Source organism: Limulus polyphemus, unplaced genomic scaffold (assembly GCF_000517525.1).
Source record: "Limulus polyphemus unplaced genomic scaffold, Limulus_polyphemus-2.1.2 Scaffold2969, whole genome shotgun sequence".
Classification (NCBI taxonomy): Eukaryota; Metazoa; Arthropoda; class Merostomata; order Xiphosura; family Limulidae; genus Limulus; species Limulus polyphemus.
In genome coordinates this window covers 75,876-89,843 of record NW_013668579.1, presented here as the reverse complement: position 1 = coordinate 89,843, position 13,968 = coordinate 75,876, and the positions used below count along the sequence as shown (strand labels likewise).

Sequence of the window (13,968 nt, the reverse complement as noted above, 5' to 3'; positions counted from 1 at the left end):
ACCTATTGGTCCATCTCGGCTGTCCCATCCTCTAAACTAAACTAAAACTATTAATAAATAACTTTTTAGAAAAAACTTAAAGCCAGCCTTTATCATTCGTATACTTATCTAACTTTCTCTTAAACTCACTTAAATTTACTGCCTCCACAACATCCGAAGGCAACCCATTCCAAAGGCCGACTAACCTGTTAGAAATATAAAACTGGCTTAGCTGAAGATGACCCCTACCCTGCCAAAATTTATACTTGTGTCCGCTGGTCCTACTATTCTCACTGTTAACTATGAAAAAAGATGATGCATCAACACTATCAATTCCCTTTACAATCTTAAACACCTCAATCCCTCCTAACTCTTCTCTTTTCAAGAGAAAACAATTTGAGAGATTTCAACCTCTCCTCATATGACAACCCCTCCACCTTAGGCACCATTCTAGTAACCCTTCTCTGAACCCTTTCCAATAATTCAATGTCTTTCCTAAGGTAAAGAGCCCAAGACTGAATACAATATTCCAAATATGGCCTAACCAGTGACCTATACAATGAAATTATAACCTCTTTAGACTTGCATTAAATATTTCTGTAGATACAGCCTAAAATCCTATTTGCTCTACCACTAGCAACATCACACTGCTTGGATGGCTTTATTCCCATCCCAATTATACTTATAATTCAAATTATGATTACCCCCATACATTATCATGCAGTTATTGTAGTTAAAACCCATCTGCCATTTATTTGCCCAACTCACTAAATGATCTAAATCGTTTTGTAAATCAGCAGCATCATCTTCACAGTTAGCAACACCCAAGACCTTAATATCATCTACAAATTTAAGTAATTTATTGACCATTCTTTCATCTATGTCATTGGTGTAAATATGACTCATGCATGAAGCTATTATTAGTTTGACAAATAAATGTATGTCCAGATATAAATAATAAGAATTAAAAAAGCATTTCACTTTTAGACTTATTTGGCTATATTAGAAAGACGACAGTGAGTTGAAACGCGTGCTATAATTTAAAAGCTACTGGTCTGTATAATACTATGAGTAGTGTGCAAGTGTAGTTATATGCATACTACAATTAAAATTATAATTTTCGTGTATGATATGCCATTTTTGAATGAACATTTCTATTCAAATGTAAATATATATACACGAAATTAATAAACTGTAACAATAATCATAGTTTCTTACAAAACATAAATGATTGATATTCTTTAACTTAAATTTCAATACTCCTTCTTGCACATGCGTATTTATTTTTCTTGTAATTTTAAATATTTTAAGCTAAGCCTTTTTATGATAGAAATGATAAATACCATGAGAAACAATAATCTATGTACAGAAGTTGTTGTGAGTTAGAATAATGAAATAATTCAATCCTTCACAGGTACTTCGGGAAATAGAAAAGACGCGAACCTGCGTCCTTTTCCTTTTCTACGTTATAATCATTTCGCGGAAAATAGAGATAAAATATAGGCTTTTTCGAGTTGAAATAACTTTGTAAATATTAAATTGTCCTTCTATCACCGTAAAATTTAATTAGTATTTGCATTCAATAATTTATTCGCATACGTAATGTTTTTAATTTCAAATTAAACATTACTTTGGCATCGTACTCTAACCCAAAAACGCTTGGCTAGACACAGACTGAGGAAACCGCGAACAATCAACTATAAACAAATATATAATAAATATATGCAAAATTTTTTGACGAAATTCTTGGACAACCAAACGCCATGTAGCCAAAATCACTTACCTTACAAATGAAATGATATTTCAAATAAATTCGCTTTTTTAAATCCTTACGTTTATATTTAAAAGTAGACAAAAAGCAATATAGTTTGTATATTTTTACATTCCTTAGATTTATTTTGTAATGTTGTGACAAAAATAGCAAGTTACAATGGGCTGAATATATATATATATATAATCTACCAAGAAATTCGAGTCTTCTTGCTGTCCCCCCCTCCTTCAATGGCTCAGCGGCGCTAAAAAACAAACAAACAACAAAAAAGTTTCTACGCTCGTGGGCAGAGCGCAGATAGCCCATTGTGTAGCTTTGTGCTTAAGAAGAACCAATCTAAAGCTTTCTCATTTTGCCGTTTTTGCCGAACTTCGTGCAAAGCTACACAAGGGATATCTATACACACATATGTCTCTAATCTGGAGCTGATAGACTAAATGGAAGGCAGATAGTCAACAGTACCTATCTCCAGCTATTTGGCTATTCTAACAGTGGAATATTTTAAATATTAACGTATTTGAACAGTGGAATTTGACCTTCATTCCTATAACACACCCACAGTTCAAAATTTCATAGCACGTTTTAGCGATAGCGGGACACGAATCGTAAATTCACAAACTCACATTCCGAGTACCCTAACCATTAGGCCTTGCCCGGCCCTCAGTCATTCATACTATGAATTTTGTTTTTGCATTTTTTCGGTATATTGTGTAAAGAAACTGGTATGTTAATAGTAAATTTCCATAAAATGCATTCCTACATCTTTTTTGGATTAAGTAACTCGTTGAACCGTGTATGAACATGAATTGTAGATCGAACAGTTCAAGGTTCGAAATATGATGCCGTTTTCAACTGCGACCGCGTTACAGAATCGAAAGATAATCCTTGATTCAGTTCAAAGAACCGAACAAGGTTCTTGTGGTGTTGATTGTAGTTGGTTGGATACTCTCATTCTGGTCAGTTGTTCAGAATTAGGGACAGCTATAACCGAACGCTAGAGGTCTCTGGCCTGGACGTTTAGACAATTCCTATTCCAGTAAACAGTAAAAATTCAAGTGAACTAAAAACATTGTAATAATTGTGGCTAGAGTCAACGTCAGTTTTCCTCTCACCTGCACAGTCACACAGAAAAGAGAGAGGACATCCAGATTGCTAATATTCACATACAAGGTCTAATGCTTACTATAATGATGCATTCATGTGTGTCGTTGTGAAAGGTCTCCATTCCAAGCGATGTGTCACAGGAAGTATCTCACAGTTAATGTTCTCTCTATTTACGGTTGTTACCCAGTTTAAATATAATGTCGGTACTAAACAATGTTAATCTTATTTTTGATTGTGTGTACTTATGTGGTCAAGTTATAAAGTCACACACATATATAAGGAACGCTTATAAAAGTTAAAACTATAAAAAGGTATATAAAATTTTTATAATGTGTAAATTATGCATCATTACACAACAGCAGGAACAAGCATGGAACATTTTAGTTTTTAGTCCGCAACTTACATTGTTTGGATATACAGAAAAATATTTTGTTTGCAGAAAATAATGTTATATGTCAGTAAAGAGTGTCCTACACGTGATAGTGCTGTCGTAGGGAAAGGCTCACTTGTTAGGATTGTGATATTTGTTTGTGTGAGTCATCTATGCAACTTTACTGTACCCGTGAATGGAAACTGTCTTCGAGGTCTTAAATATGGGCATTTTGGAAGTGTTAGGACACGAATGGCGTTCATAATGACCACTAATGTTCAGCATGGTTTTGATTGTTGAAATGATGTGAACTCCATAGTTTTAATAACTGGTCGCACATTTTGAGTTGAGACGTGTCATCCAGTTTCGAAAAGCAAGCAAATGATCATTAAGACACACTGGTTAACCTAACATGTCAGAACAGTAGCTGTCGTAGCAGGAGGAATGGCAGAAAATGCTAGGCAGAATTAAGCTAAGTTTATGGCTCAGACTGAGTTTGGAAAAAGAGACTAAACACAGTGTATATACAAAGTGAAAATATAACTTTATTAAGCACAAAAACAACCCAGTTGACCAGTGCATAAAACACAAGATGACGTTTGTCTCTAAATTAGAGAGAGCTATTTACTGCATAAGATATCAGTAAAGATCTGAAATCGATATGAATAAGAATGTGAAAATACAATGACTTTGTACCGGAATCAATAGCGTCGTCTCTTCTAGAACGCATTTGTTCCTCACGTCATTTGTCTTTCCCTCAGTTTGTTTCGGAAAACTGCGTAAAGCTATACACGAGCTGTCTGTGATAGGGGTGTGCCTTCGAAGTTTGGTAGAAATCAATAGAATAGCTCGAGGAACTGATAGGGACACTGGGAGGGGTCAGATACAACCGTCTACCCCATATGAAACCCCACGGAGACCCCTTAGGGTGCACCAACTATAGTTGAGATCGGTCAGAAAGTGTAGGCGTGAATAGTAGAGACACATGCAAACACACTTCTTGGTATGTATATAAATGGTTGTGCTTGTGAAGAATGACGAGCCAGTGTGTTTTAAATTTTACATCGTCGATAAAAAAGATATAAAGGTCAGCTACGCGCATCATATTATAATCAAAACAAAAAAAAAACCTCCGTATATGTCCAGTCGAATCCATTGAATGTTTTTTCCCTTCTGTTACACAGAGTATTTTTAAAATAACACCAGAGGATATAGGTAGATTAATGTATGTAACTGTAATGGTAGGGGTTGAATATGAGCATTCTTGTTCTCATTGCGAAAAGAAGGAAAAAAACCCGCAGGTATCGAAACCCAGGTTTAATGTTATAAGCCTTCAGGCTTACCGCTGAGCCAATGGGGGAGGGGGGTCGTGGATTCTTTTACTTATTCGTGATATGGCTAGACGTTCTCCTGGTGGGGAATCTTTTTAAAAAAAAATAAAGAATGAGTAGGATTTGCTGTTCTTTATGAGATTTTGGTCATGATTAACTTCGGATTTACTCTAAGGCCTTCTAATTTAACTTTTAAAACACATATCCAGATAATCTCAATAGTCTTTTCATGTTATGTACATTGCGAACATTAAAGTATTTTAACAATTTTAACGAAATTCTACTTTTCGGAGCTCGACTAATTCTTTGAAATTTAATAAATTTGATAACTCCAGAATTAATATGCTTCGTCTATTTGGTATATATATATATTATTAAAGTTTTAGTAGGTATATATTCAAGTGGAAAGATTATAGAGATATATACAATCAAAAACCCATACATTCTATGTACATGCTAGAGGGCACTTCGTCACGATGGCTTTTTTTACCTTTTCATTTTAAAATGTTATTCCGTATTTCCAAAACTGTCTGTTACTTTGTTGAATTTCGCGGGCTATCTGCGCTAACCGCCCCTCATTTTGAATTGATAGACTAAAGGGAAGACAGCTAGTCAACACCACTCACCGGCAACTCATGGGCTGCTCTAATCGAATATTTCAATTTGACTGTCACTCTTATAAGAATCCACGGCCTCAAAATGTGGAGTACGATTTTTTATCTTGTTTTATTTTTTGCTGCAACAGGATGATAACGATCGTACCTCTGATCCACAGTTTGGCACACTTCCAAGGTACTTGAGGAAAACTCATTTAAAGTCTCAATAGTAGGTAAATACACACGTAAAACAACTTATTACACAATAACACTAAATGTAGATTGACACATGAAAGTGTCGAAACTTGTATCAATTTAAATTTGGTGATGTTCCTTAATAGTGGATCTAAACTATATTTTACATTCGGGTCTTCTTTACCATAAAACAACAACAACAACAAAACAAAAATATAATGGACAACTGCAAAACGGAGTTTACATGAGATTTAGGTGGAAACATTACATACATTGATGGTATTTATGATTGTAACCAGGCCTGGCTTTAACGGTCAGGTGGAGTAGGTAACTGCTTAGGGCAGAAAATCAATAAATTTTTTATTTTAATTAAATTTACTCTCAACAGAATCTACTATTTTGCCTTCGCTTTATATCCTTTGCCGTCGTTTACTGACCTGAAAATTTTGTACATGGACACAGACACTGGTTGTTGTTCAACACAAAACTACACAATGGACTATCTGTGCTCTGCCCATCGCGGTATAGAAACGCAAATTTTAGCATTATAAACCTTCAGACATGCCGCTGAGACACCTGGGGAGGAGGAAGGGAGGGTAGAAATTGTAGAATAATCATCTTAAAGATAAAACAAGTTTCTCCTAAACTCAAGAAATTATACCTTAAAGTACCTCAGAGCTGTGCAGCTAAAAAAGGTAATAATGATCAAGCTCTTCTAAAATTTAAACATTTCAAAGTCACAAAAAAGATAGGCATGCTTGAAAAAGTTTACTAGAATTTGTGGCATTTTGTTATGTAATGTTACATATGAGTTTACCGAAGATAATTACGGGTTCCACCGGGGACGGAATTACAAATCTTGCCTCGGGTGGCAAAATACGTAAAGTTGGTCGTGATTGTAAACAATAAAGATAAATAATGTAGACATGCACAAATATTTTAATCATAAGAGTGAGAACATCTCATATAAAAAAAAAATAAGTGTTGAAAAGTTTCTGAATGTTAAGATTCTGGCTGTCGGTGGGATTATCACTAAAAAATTCACCTGGAAAGATGAGTTGTATGTTTTAAATAATCTGCAGCTGAAGACCCGCGAATTTGAACATACATGCACGAAAATGAGAATTTTTAAGGTACGTAAATGTCTAGTTTTATTGTCTAAAGCAACTGCGAAATAGTGTGAAGAATGTTTAAGAGCGATAGTCGAACTTAAAAAAGCGCAACAATTAAACTCTAGTAACTTGCGAATAACGAACAGTGAAGTATCCTACTGGTATCTCGTGGACAACGGTCAGGTATTCTAGTGGCATCTTGTGGATAACGAATAGCCAGACAACCTAGTGATAACTTGTAAAGAATAGACATCGGGATAACCTAGTGGTAACTTGCAAATAACGAATATTGAGGTAACCTAATGGTAACTTGTAAAAGACGGAAAGTGAGGCAATGTAGTAGTAACTTTACAGAACGGACGGAGAGGCAACCAGTGGTAACCTGTAAAGAATGAATAGCCAGATAACCTAGTGATAACTTGTAAAGAATGGACATCGAGATACCCTAGCGATAACTTGTAAATAATGAACATTGAGGTAACCTAATGACAATGGGGTGGCCTAATGTTAACTTGTGGATAACGAACAGCCATGTAACCTAGTGATAACGTGTAAAGAACAAACAGTGAAGAAACCTAGTGGTAACTTGTAAGAGATTGAAAATGAGGTAGGCAAGTGATAACTTGTAAGAAATATTCAGTCAGGTAATCTAGTATTAACTTGTAAAGAACAAACATTGAGGTAACCAGTGGTAACTTGTGAAGAACGATAACAAGGTAACATAGTGGTAACTTGTAAGAATGGAGAGTGAGATAACTCACTGATAATTGATAAAAAAACGGTAACCTGGAGGTAACTGTTGATTTTCACTTGTTGCAATGGTTTGGTACTTGTCTTGCGTTTACAGTTGCAACAGGATCCTGCAGTGTACGAACAGTTAGAAACATATCTCTAAGTTCTGTCATACATTACTGGGACCGTGTCCAACGACTCTTTGTGTTTCACCTATTGATGTAATTTGCCCTGATTTCAATTTAATCGACGATAAGACTCATTGCTACAATGCTGAATTGATTGACTTGAAAAGGACAGGACTGACCGAATGTACTGATCTGCAAGCCCAACGGACTTCAATCTCATCGAACATATAGGGGATAGATACACTTGGGAGACGCGGCTACATCCATCAAGTTACTTCAGACACTAGAGATACTCTGGAATAAACAGTGATCTAAGATATCTCTCTAGAATTAAACAGTGATCTAAGATATCTCTCTAGAATTAAACAGTGATCTAAGATATCTCTCTAGAATTAAACAGTGAGCTAAGATATTTCTCTAGAATTAAACAGTGATCTAAGATATCTCTCTAGAATTAAACAGTGAGCTAAGATATTTCTCTAGAATTAAACAGTGATCTAAGATATCTCTCTAGAATTAAACAGTGATCCAAGATGCCTCTCTGGAATTAAACAGTGATCCACGATACCTCTCTGGAATTAAACAGTGATCAAAGATATCTCTAGAATTAAACAGTGATCAAAGATATCTCTCTAGAATTAAACAGTGATCAAAGATACCTCTCTAGAATTAAACAGTGGTCCAAAACATCTTAGAATTGTTGTTTTGAGAATGTATGTAAACGCTTAATTTTGAAATTTCTGTAACTTATTATAAGTGAAATTGAATAAAATTGGCCAGCCGAGCTAACCAAAAATGGTAATAAGATATCATTGGATAATTAAAAGAAGTTTTGGGGAACAAAATCTATTACTTCCATCAAATTGCCTTACAATGTGTTACCGGTCTTAACAAAGCATCTAAAATATGTTTATTTGTGTGTAGCTGAAATTCATATCTACTATCTAAGAACTTTGCACGATCAGTGATGGAAAGAACACTAAAAAAAAAAAAAAAAAAATAAATTATAACTTATTTTTGGAAGCCTCTAGCTAAACGCGTTTAGCACAAAACTAAACACAATTTTAGCAGATATTAAAGGTCGTTTAAAAGTGTTTCAAAATGCAGTATCATGGACACATTTACGTTTTATTCAACGGAGTAAATGGATAGTACTTACGAAGAAATATAAAAAAGTAGGCTTAGCTTATAACAGTTCACTATAGGATATCCAGCATGCATGAAAGGTAGAAAGCATCAAATGGTATTTCCTGCTCATTAAACGAACAAACAAAAGATACAATCCCACCGTACTATGACACAGGGATAAAATTGTTCACGTTTATGACTTTGACCACAACCATTCCTAGAATCATCTAATGTAAGGTATTGTATTAAATACGTCACTCCACTCTTTGGATTGGTAACCTTTGCGACAATTATTATTCACAATATCAGATAATCCTTTTGCTAATACCTTTTGTCTAACAAAATCGGTAGACAGCGTATAGGTTTATTTACCGGGATTAATGAGTGTCTTGCCTTAAAGCTTTATGAATCATTGTAAGGATCACAGCGCCCTCTAAGTAGATTGAATACGATCGGTGACGCTAAATTCGTCACTAACAGCCAAAGCTATGCTTTAAAATATATAAATTTTGAGTTTAATATTTACTAGGAGCTTTATGTTTCTGGCTCTTTAAAATGACTGATGACCGGTCAGCAATGAGATTATTAGTATCAGCAATGGTGGAAAAACAACAACAATATTTTCATGATAAGCGAGAAGGTGAGGCTCAAATAATCTGTCTTCATATAAACATGATTTAAACAACATTTCTTTAATTTTTAGAAAAAACTAAATTTATATATCGTTTTTAAAATATTGGGAAAATTTTACTTGATAACACTAGTGACTGTAATACAAATGTGAGAACACCCACACGTATTAGATTTACTGCGGAAATAATTCCAACAACTTCTAGGATGAAATGCTTATTCAAATAAAGTACCTAATTTATTATAGTTACTACCTTGTTATTGCTGGGTAAATTTCTAATTCCTTTGTTATTTATAAAGTACAGTTTTAAAATTCTGATCCTGCAGAGATTGAATGGAAGCGTTTCTTGCAGTTTCCAAATACTGATTAATGACAGACTTACTCTCACGAGTTAACGTCCTTATTACGAGTAATTTTTTGGAACAAACAGCTCTATATGACAGTTTGGTAGCGCCAATAATATCCCTGTGCCAAAAGCCATTGCAATGATCTTTCCCCATTACACTCAGAGCTATGAAAAATAGCTAAAATGTATGTGTCTTAATCAGCATAACTGTACTTATCAAAATGCAGAATTAAAAAAACAGTAACGGTTATTTTAGGGACTCACTTTATGTGACGTAACAATTCTGCCATTGAGTTACTTATATTGTTGTGAGACGTAAAAAAAGTGTTAATAAATGATACATAACATCGTGAATACGACAATGATAGTGTATTTGCATAACACACACACACACAGACATATACGCGTATATATGTCCTAATCTATGTTATATTTATACCACATTGATGTATATAATAAAATGTACTATAAATCTGAAAAAAGTTTGTCAATGATATCACAATAGCGAAAAGTGTTCTATGGTTTCATAAATTTGTTTACTTTCCAGCATTTCGATACTGTATTGTTGAAGACTTATTACTAAAAATAATAATATATTGTATCGTCTGCGTTTTTTACGTATCACAACAGTGTAAGTACTGGAGTAAGGAAGCACATAATGCTAATATAATAAGTTGGCAAATAACGATTTATAAGTATTATGAAGTGATTTATTTTTGTGGGAACATACTACATGTTTTGACAGAAGACTGGTCTGTTTTGTTCTTCTTGAAGAAGACAGGCCAATGTTCTGTCTAAACATATAGTATGTTCCCACAAAAATAAATCACTTCATTATGTTCGTACAAGGTTGTTTGCCAACTTATCATTAACAATGTAAGTACTTTGATTTGGAGACAACGTTAACACAGTCAGTTGTATTATAATGGAACCTACCATTTAGGAACCTCTTGTTTTTGTATTGTGACTGGAGAAGATACACGCGAGTATATTCAGGGTAATATTTTACTGAATGGAAAATGGTTGAAGAAAAACTTGAGAATAGAGCTTACCATGACTCTGGCTCTGATGATTTAGCTAGCCATAGCTGTGTTAATCTATTTATAAAGAAATTCCTCTAAGATCTGAATCATTTATCAAAGAAAATATATAACATCAACGTCAGCAGTCATTTTTGCAGCCTCAATAACAATAACAAGTAGAAAAAAACTAATGACAGCTAGGGCTTTGTCATAGAAACATTCTTGACTTCAGCCTAAGAAACTTTCATTGAAAGAAGAAACAGGGATTCATAAACGTATATACAGTTAAGGTAATTCATAAGTGACAAAGAATATTAGTGTGCAACACCAATCCTAAATTAAAAGTCAAGTATCAAGAATTAAGTCAAGGAATCAAAATAAAGTGCAGATAGGACAGAGAGACTGACACGATCAAATTCAACGTGGTGGTAAACAGAAAGGGTAGAAAAGGCAGGAATATTGGCACTATCATAATTACCCTGCTGTGCTGGAGAATTCGAAAGAAAGTGTAGAAAGATCAGAATACGATCAGGATCACCGTGCTGTGATGGATGATAAGCAAAAATCCCTAAAAGAATTTCAACAAGTATGTGATCTCTCAAACACACACAAAAAGTCCATCGTGATTAACTGTATCTAATAAAAGTGGCAAGACTCATAATGAGATAATGCTGAATATGCACAGAATCACATAGAAGAGTAGAGGAGCCCTAAAATATCTTCTTAACTACAGGTCGACTCGTCTTTCTTTCCGGCCGAAAATATCACTTTGAACAGAATACTGCCAATAATGAAAAAACAAAACAACAAGTGATGATGTTGAACAAGCTGCATTCAGAGAAGGTTGGGAAATATAAAACCAGTATGTATCAAGAAAATCTCTTTCTCTACTTCACAGACTAAACCAAGACTTTCAACTGTGCGACCTAAAGCAAGCTTTAGTGAATTCATTTTGTTAAACCACTTCAGTTGCTTAACTTTGACAATTCTGCTTATCAACCTTTTTAATTTCCATACACAATTCTAAAGAGGGAGGCTACGACTCATTTCAAACACTCCACCAAAAGCTATATTCTAATTAAACTGTGGTATGCTGGTAACGTTACTTCATTGTCCAAGTTTCAAAATCTTCCACAGGTAGTGGGTGAAATGAAATAAAATACGGTAATTTCAGAAGAAAAAAATACGCCTTCTTACCAAAATAACACTATGTAAACCTGAATCAGCTTAAAACTCTTAAATATTTGAGGTACACGATCACAGTAGCAATTTTTTATTGCAACCAAAATATTGGAGGCGGAATTGGCTTGATTCTAATCGTATTCCAGGATTTCTCTACCCAATACAATTAGCCTGACTAATCCTTCTCGGCGCTCTTCTCTGAAACATGTAAACACTGTAGAAGTAGGGCCTACAGAGCTTGAAAAGTTTTAAGATATGGTGTTACAGACAGCTCTGTACAACTTGCTACAAGAATTACACAACCATAGGGTTATTTTCTCAGCAACTCAGAGTGTAGCTTCACCTTAGAGCCTGGCATGGGCTGGTGGTTAGGGCGCTCGACTCGCAATCTGAGGGTCGCGAGTTCGAATCCCTGTTGCAGAACACACTCGTCCTAAATGGTTGCAATCTGGGTCGGCCACCTGGGTGTAAAAATTCTTGGCTTACAATATTGTCGAGAGATCCCAAACTAGTTGGGATCGAGGTCGTTACGGAGAAGAAGAAATATGGCTTCACGTTCTTTCGCAATTCAAGACCACAAAGATGAGATAGGTAAGAGCACTTTAAGGCTTGTAAAACATGGTGATATACAGTATGATTTCAGAGAAATCTCTTGGAAAGCAGAAAACTGGAGATTGTGAAATTTAAGTAGAGGATGAGCTACGTGGATCTGTTCAGTGACTCTTTTCATCTTGCCATATCAAACATAATTATGGCAATAAGTAAATCTGAAAACGTTTTTCACTCCAATCTAATATGTAAACATTAAAAAAGATGAAACAGGTAAACGTGTATTTTACTGTTGCTCTTTCTTACATAATGGTAACATGGGCTATTTTTTATGACAGAACAACTTCCATTAATTTTGATATTTAGATACACTCTTACCTTCGTAAACAAGAGATCTGTTTGTACAGCTGCTAACGGCGTAGAACATGATATCTGGGTTATTACAGTCAGAAGACACTTTAGCACACAATCCTGTTGTGTCGGGAACCACGCCTGAGTAGTCTCCGGTGATTGGACAAGAGGTTGGTTCCTTCACGTCAATGTCTGAAGATGGAAAAGGTGAGATGCATATATATAGATAAATGTAAGATTAAGGGCTATGAAAATCAATAATCTACCTTAAATATATGAAACAAAGTGTAAATAAATGAGTGTGAGTAAATTGTATTGTATTATTTCCTAAATGCTAGACCCCCAGTGACACAGCACAGATAGCATTGAGTAACTTTTCACGTAAAAACAATTGCAAATTAATATCAGTTACACGAACAGTTTTGGGTAAATTGTTTAATGTTTATAAAATATCAATTTTGTTATTATTTTTCATTTCTTATTAATTTTTTTTTTAACAATCAGGATTATTTTGCATTGTTAGCTTAGTATATGGATTTAAGTACAACCAATATTATTTAAGGCTGGCCGAACCTCTTGGGATATTATTGGGATTACGGCCGAAAGTATCGCCAATAGTAATGGCAACCAGCTGATAAGTTAAAGCATTCCAATTATCTATCATAAGTAAGAACTTTAATTTCTTGGTTAATTGTTAGTTCGGATCAGTGTTGGTAGCTGGCTTTGACTGGAAATTAATGATAATTATAATATCGCAAGCCTTATTCTTATTAACTATAAGTATGATCTAAAAGCTTGTAACTACGGAAATTATAGCTACAAGAGATGAGGTTGTATTTAACGTATTTTATTTAAAACAGTCAAGGTAAAAGTTCACTTCGTTCATATGCCAGTTGATTCCCACTTCACGAACTTGGATCCACAATGACGTAAACAGAGAACTTGGGTGAATCAAATACAAATTAGGTACTTATTTTTCAATAATATAAATATGAATGTTTTGTAGCAGGATTCAGTATGATCCCCGGTATTAACGTATTTCAAAATGGCTGATATTGTTAACTGTTACACATAAAGTCTCACTTTTCTTGGCGGATATATGTTGACCAGTACATCCAAATGAGACGTGCACTAGTTATTGTAGATGTATCCATGTATAAATATATAAATATAACATTCAAAATAAAAACAATTAATTTTAATTTATGAATAAAAAAAGAAGCATGCTTGACTTTCTGATAAAATTCAAAGATAGTTTATGATTTATAACTTTTAAATTGTCCTACATGTTACAAGTGTATAGCAAAAAAATATAATACTTAAGATCAATAAAAATTACTTAACAAAAAAAGACATGTTTTGTGTCGTCTTAAATTAGAATGTTTCTGGGATTTTAATGTTTGTTTGTTTTGTTTGTTTAATTATGCACAAAGCTACACAA

General features: G+C 34.3%; 1 pseudogene; it reads right to left on the bottom strand.

Moving 5' to 3' along the window:
* Positions 1-13,968, bottom strand: part of LOC106468335 — a 58,936-nt pseudogene that overhangs the window by 7,013 nt on the left and 37,955 nt on the right.